The sequence below is a fragment of the Neovison vison genome, chromosome 1 (genome assembly GCF_020171115.1).
Source record: "Neovison vison isolate M4711 chromosome 1, ASM_NN_V1, whole genome shotgun sequence".
NCBI lineage: Eukaryota > Metazoa > Chordata > Mammalia > Carnivora > Mustelidae > Neogale > Neogale vison.
This window is the reverse complement of record NC_058091.1, coordinates 250,811,324-250,817,402: the sequence shown is the minus strand read 5'-3', so window position 1 is coordinate 250,817,402 and position 6,079 is coordinate 250,811,324. Positions and strand designations below refer to the sequence as shown.

The 6,079-nt window shown below is 39.2% G+C and overlaps 1 protein-coding gene across 2 annotated transcripts in view; it reads left to right on the top strand.

Annotated features, from left to right (window-relative positions):
* Positions 1 to 6,079, top strand: part of MEGF10 (multiple EGF like domains 10) — a 343,784-nt gene that overhangs the window by 34,775 nt on the left and 302,930 nt on the right. The window lies entirely within an intron of this gene.

Here is a 6,079-nt window from a genome sequence, read left to right as displayed (position 1 = left end):
AAATGTTAGAAGAAAAAAAAAAAAAAGGTTCCTAGCCTGTTTGGGGATCACTTAATAAGGAGCCAACTTTGAAAATGGGCAGTTCAGGCTCTTAACTCTAACCTGTGTTCATTCACTCATTCATTTAATGTTGAGTGCCTTCCTTCCCTTGGTCCCGGCTGAGCTAGGTTATGGGGAAAGAGGTCATGAAACTGGCAGCTGTACTCTCCCCAAACTTAAGTAAGCAAGTCACACATTAGGAAGTAATCCTTTAAGTAGGCCATGAGTTCAGTGAGCTAAATACATTGAAAGGGAAGGAATGTGAACCTTTAAAAATTAGGTGGAAGTGATCTGCCTGAAGAGGTAGCTTTTGGGTTGGGATGTGAAGCGCCAGGTGGGGCAGGGACAGAGCTCTCGAGGCCTCTGGAAGTCGGACCTGAGGGGGCCGGGCACCAACAAGCATAGAAGACTAGTATGGCTGAGGCATAGAGAGAGTGGGGAGAGAGGTGCAAACAGGCCACATAGGGTAGGCAGGAGCATTTTTTTCAGTTTTGTGCTAAGGACAGCTGGAGGAATTTTTGTTGTATTCTTTTTGTTTGTGTGTTGGAAGGGATTTGATGAACTGATTGCCGTTCCGTACTGAAAGGATCACTCATCCTTGGGAAGGAGATGAGAAGGGGTTGGGGTAGGTGAGAGCAGAGTGCCAGCTGAGAAGGCAGGAGGCCCCTAATTACTCCAGGGCTGAGGTGTGGGGGCTTGAATGGTGGTACTCTGAATAGAAAATGATATGTAATTATAAGAGCAATGCTTAAAGCTAGCATGGATTGCTCACATCAGCTTTATACTCATTAACTTGTTTAATCTGGGGAACTATCCTTTTAATCATTATTGGTACCATTTTGCTGATGAAAAAAGAATAACTTGCCTTAATCTCAGAGCTAGAAAATGGCAGAGATGGGATTGAATCTCATCCTGTCTGATGGCAGTATCTAGGAGCTTACTACTATATACTCAATTTGTATTTAGTGATTTTTATTTTATTTTTTTAAGATTTTACTTATTTATTTGAGAGAGAGAGAGTGAGAGCGAGCACAGAGGGAGAGTGGGAGGGAAGCAGACTCCCTGCTGAACAGAGAGTCGATACAGGGCTCTATCCCAGGACCCCAAGATCTTGACCTGAGCAGAAGGCAGACACTAAACTGACTGAGCCAGCCAGGTGCCCCATGTATTTAGTGATTTTTAAAGAAGATACAAACAAACCAAGGTCAGGAATGCATTCCCTAAACATTTTGGATATTGTTGGAAGAAGCATCTAGAAGGTAGAGTTTTCAAATTTGTACTTTATCACTACAGCATTTGCTGATAGCAAAAGAGGGGAATTTGTGACTGTCAGTAGACTACCTATGATTATTTTGGGGTTGATACAGTCTGATAAGACCTAATCCCTTTCTGAGGGTGTGGGGGAGAAAAAAGTACACTCCACCTAACATTGCTGATAAAATATTTTTAAAGAAGTTATCTTGAGTCTAGTTATAGTTATAAACACCTTAATGGAACACACATAACTCATATTTTATGGAGTGATGGAAAAGCTTCCTAGGAATGCAACTTCAAATCAGCTTCCACATCTCATTTCTTATTAGAAAATGAAATAAATTGGATTTATGAAACCTGATTTCATCGACTGAAGGAAAAGAATGACTTTACCAAAGGCCAACAGTGAAGACTTTTAGCATTAGTTATGGGTAAATTTCTTTAAGGAGCCAAAAATTCACAAAAATCTTCAGAATTTGAGTTTAATTAGTAAGACAATTTGATTGTTCAGGTGATGGTGCAAGGTGTGGTACCTCCACAGGATTGTTTGGGTTAAGGGCACAAATTGAATGAAATGGCTGGAAATCCCCAAGAACTCACTGTAGTCCATGTCCAGTTATTCAGAGAGTGCTTGGCTGAATGCCAAAAACTCAGAGGATAAGCTTAGCCTCTAGGTAGTGGGTCACAGTGCTGTGCATATGAGCTTGTCTGGGAAAATGTCTGGAGTCTGACTGGGAAAAATTATAGCCTCCAAAATTAGAAAAGGAAAACTGCCAAAGCAAAATTAATCAGCATTTATTAAATGGTCACAAAATATAATACTGTGTCAGCTTCATTAATTGCTGGATTTAATGTTCATAACAATTGCATTACATTTGAAAACAGTTTTAAGATGAGCTGCTCTCACCAACTGAGAGTTCCTAAATATATATGATGAGTGTTAAGAAATCACAATTTTAAAGATTTTATTTATTTAATCACAGCACATTTTTAAATGAGTTACTCTAGCTGAATAATTTCAAAAGAAAAACTATAAAAATTTTAATAGCAAAATAATTAAATGTGGGATGAGTACACATACTAACATGTTTGAAATGATGTGAAAGTAAGAGCCTTTAGAGAATATAAAGGTCTTAATATAGCAATAGGTCTTGTATATTTATGATCACTCCAAGCATACTTGTCCTAGGCATTTGACCTATATCTTGACCTCCAGGTCAGGGCTCCAATTTGAAGCTCTGCCCTGAGATGATGGCTGGGACTGGTGTCAGGATCTCTCACATGGGTTGAGTTCTTTTGTTATCCCAGGGCTCTGCCAGCTCTATGGTCAGTCAGTTCTGAGCCTGAAGTCGGCCGTAGAGAAGGCCTGCTGGTTAAGTCTAGTCGGCGACTCCTGGGATAACTTGAAGGGTACTTTAGAGGGCATGTCACCATTCCCTCCAGAGATGACCTGGAGCCAGGCTTCCCCACAAAGGCCTCCCGAGGGCTGGATGTGTGTGGTGGAGGGAAGCATCTTCACTCCCATCCCCCGTGCCTTTGCCCCGGGAGAAAAGGAGTAAGGAAAAGGCTTTTGATGTCCATGCTTTCCCTTGAGAATACCCTAAAAAAGATCATATGTGTCCTGATAGTTAGTGACTGTCGTGTTAACTCTATTTTATAGTAACCTGGCTCTGTATTACTACTCAAGAAACATGGAATCTGAACTTTGACTCAAGGGGCACCCACCAGAGCTGGCTAATGTTGATTTTTATCATGATGGTAGGAGTATTTAGAAACCTGGTAGATTTTCTTTTCTGGTCTTTTTCAGGTCTTTATAGGAGCTTGTTTATTTATGTCATGAGTGTCTCATCCCCAGCAAACTCTGCAGGAAATGATCTGTAAGGGCCAGATATTGTGTTATGTTTAAGGTCATGGAGAAAAACAGTGGCAACCTCCCAAAGAAAAGACAGGCTTCTGAGTCTGGATGTGTTGGGTCAGCAAGGTCACTGTTGACCCCCTCGGGCCAACCATTACAGGAAACAGAATTATAAGACTGTCTTACTAGGGGAGAATGGACCTCAGAAGCCTGATTTCTATATCCCGCTTGACATTTAAAAAACTCTGCTCTTGTGCCAGAGGAGAGTGAAGAAAATTTTAAAAGAAGAAAAATGTTTATTTGTTTTAAGGCTTGCTCAGTAATCCACTTATGCCATTTACTTTAAAGAACCTTTCCATGTAAACATCATTAATTATGTAGTATAAGAGCCAAATAAAAATAATTATAGAATAAATTAGTATAGCTTGAGTGCACATATATTATACAGAGACTCTAGACTTTTATATTTTATTGAAGGAGGTGGCTTTGTGATTTTCTACATTGGAGCTGCTAGGATGGAACCAACAGACGTGACATTTTACAGATGGATACCAATGCTGTTAAAGTTTAAACTTATACTGGCCATGACATGGTGCTTTTTAACAGGTGCTCTGACTTGTGCCCCCTCTCTATATCTGTCTAGAGAAGACTCTGGGTGGAGATGTGGATTGAGTATCCCATGGGTTTTCCCAGGAGGTTTTTTGGAACAGGACCATTCTTGTCTTATCCAAAATCAGTGGCTTCCCTCGTACACTCAAGTGCAATCACATAAGACTGCTTGGGTCTGTGCTTAAGGCAATGAATTGTGTGCAGCCTGCCAGGCACAAGGGAGGGCAGGGACAGGAGTTGGTGAGGAAATATGGCATGGAGACCTTGTAGTAGCAGTGACAGACAGTATACATTTGTATCACCTTTTGTAGTATTTCAAGGGTTTTCATGTATCCTATGTAATTAAATCCTTTACAATGATTCTATAAAATAGGGAGGGTATGTATTTTTACCAATCCCATGTGACAGGAAACTGAAACTTAGGGAGGGAAGTCTCAGTGAAACAGGGATTAGAAAGCATTTCCTAAATCCTATCTATATATTTTGTTTTTCTCTTACACCTTCATATTTCCTTTTAAAAGTAAATGAAAAGCAACATGTTAAAGTTCACGGCAATGTTTTGTGCTATGTGGGCTCTTTTAAGAACATGTGAGTGCATTTGCATCATTTCCTCAGGGAAAGTTTTGTTTTACCTAGAAAAGCAGGAAATGGAGTTGAAATAGGAAAAGTTTTTCATTTTTATGGATTAAACCCATCTGTTATGTTCACTAATCTGGGATCATGGAGGGGGAAGGATTTCTCACAGTATAAAGAGAGGAGAAAAGAGAATTATGTGTTTCCTTTGTTCCCTGGTTCAGATTCATACCCATCCACGGAGTCCTATTCAGACAAAACAGGGCAGCCATCAGAAAGAAATGACAGCTCTGTCCTCGAATGTGTCCCAACACCCTGAACAGTCTTCAGCAGAGTCGAAGTTAACACTTAGCCAGCTCTAAAGAATTCTGAGGGATAATTATTTTCACTGCTTTGAGCATCTTTCATAAATATGTTTCAGTATTTTGCTGTATTATCTGTTATGTCTGCACAGCACAAAAGAAAGTGAAATTACCTTTTGTTTATTCAGAATAGTGCTTACTGAGTATGTACTGTGGGGCAGCACTAGGCACCAGAACTCTGGGGTTGAAACAAACAGACATGCTTCTTGTTGTAATGGAACTCACAGTCAAGTAGAAGAGATGAATGTTAATCACTTTATCCCAGCAGTAAATATATACTGTAGAAGGCGCTTTCTCCAGTGAGAACAAGACTAATAGATGATGAGGTAATTGGAAAATGCAGTTAAAGTGGGAAGTCATTAAAATGTGTATGTGGGTTTATACATATACAGTTGACCCTTGAACAACAAGGGGGTTAGGGGCACTCACCCCCCACACAGTTGAAAATCCATGCATAACTTTTGACTCTCCCAAAACTTAAATAATTATAGCCTACTGTTGATCAGAAGCCTTACTAATAACATAAATAGTGGATGCACACATATTTTATATGTGGTATGTTTTATATACTGTATTCTTATAATGAAGTCATCTAGAGAAAATGTTATTAAGAAAATCATAAGAGAAAATATATTTGCACTAGTGTACTATATTTATCAAAAAAAATCTGCATGTAAGTGGATCCATGCAGTTCAAATGCATGCTGTTCAAGGGTCAACTGTATATATACACATGCATGTTTATATGGCTAACATTTTATATATACATCCACATGTGTGCATATATACATATATCTGAATATACATATTGCATGTATGCGTATATACATGTGTATATGTGTGTGTATACACATATGTAAACTTTCATTTCTTACTTAAAATGAACGTATTTGCCGAATTTGATAGTCATCTTTTTATTTTATTTTAAAGATTTTATTTATTTATTTGACAGACAGAGATCACAAGTAGGCAGAGAGGCAGGCAGAGAGAGAGGGGAAAGCAGGCTCCCCGCCAAGCAGAGAGCCTGATGCGGGACTCAATCCCAGGATCCTGGGATCACGACCTAAGCTGAAGGCAGAGGCTTTAACCCACTGAGCCACCCAGGTGCCCCAGAGTCATCTTTTTTGAATAAAGTCCATTCAAATGTATATCACCTACAGTTTCCAGTTTCAGATACTTTAAGGTGAAGGGAGAACTTAAAGACACTTACCAAATAATTTGAGTTCATTTAGATTTTTAACACTTTTTTCTCTAGTCTTTTACACTTGTCTTAATTACCACTAATCTAAGCAATTCCCACTGCCCACTCCCCAGCTTTTTCAAGTCTTTCCAAAACATTTCACTTTTCAAAAGAGCAACTCTCTTTTTATGCTCATATTTGATCAGTT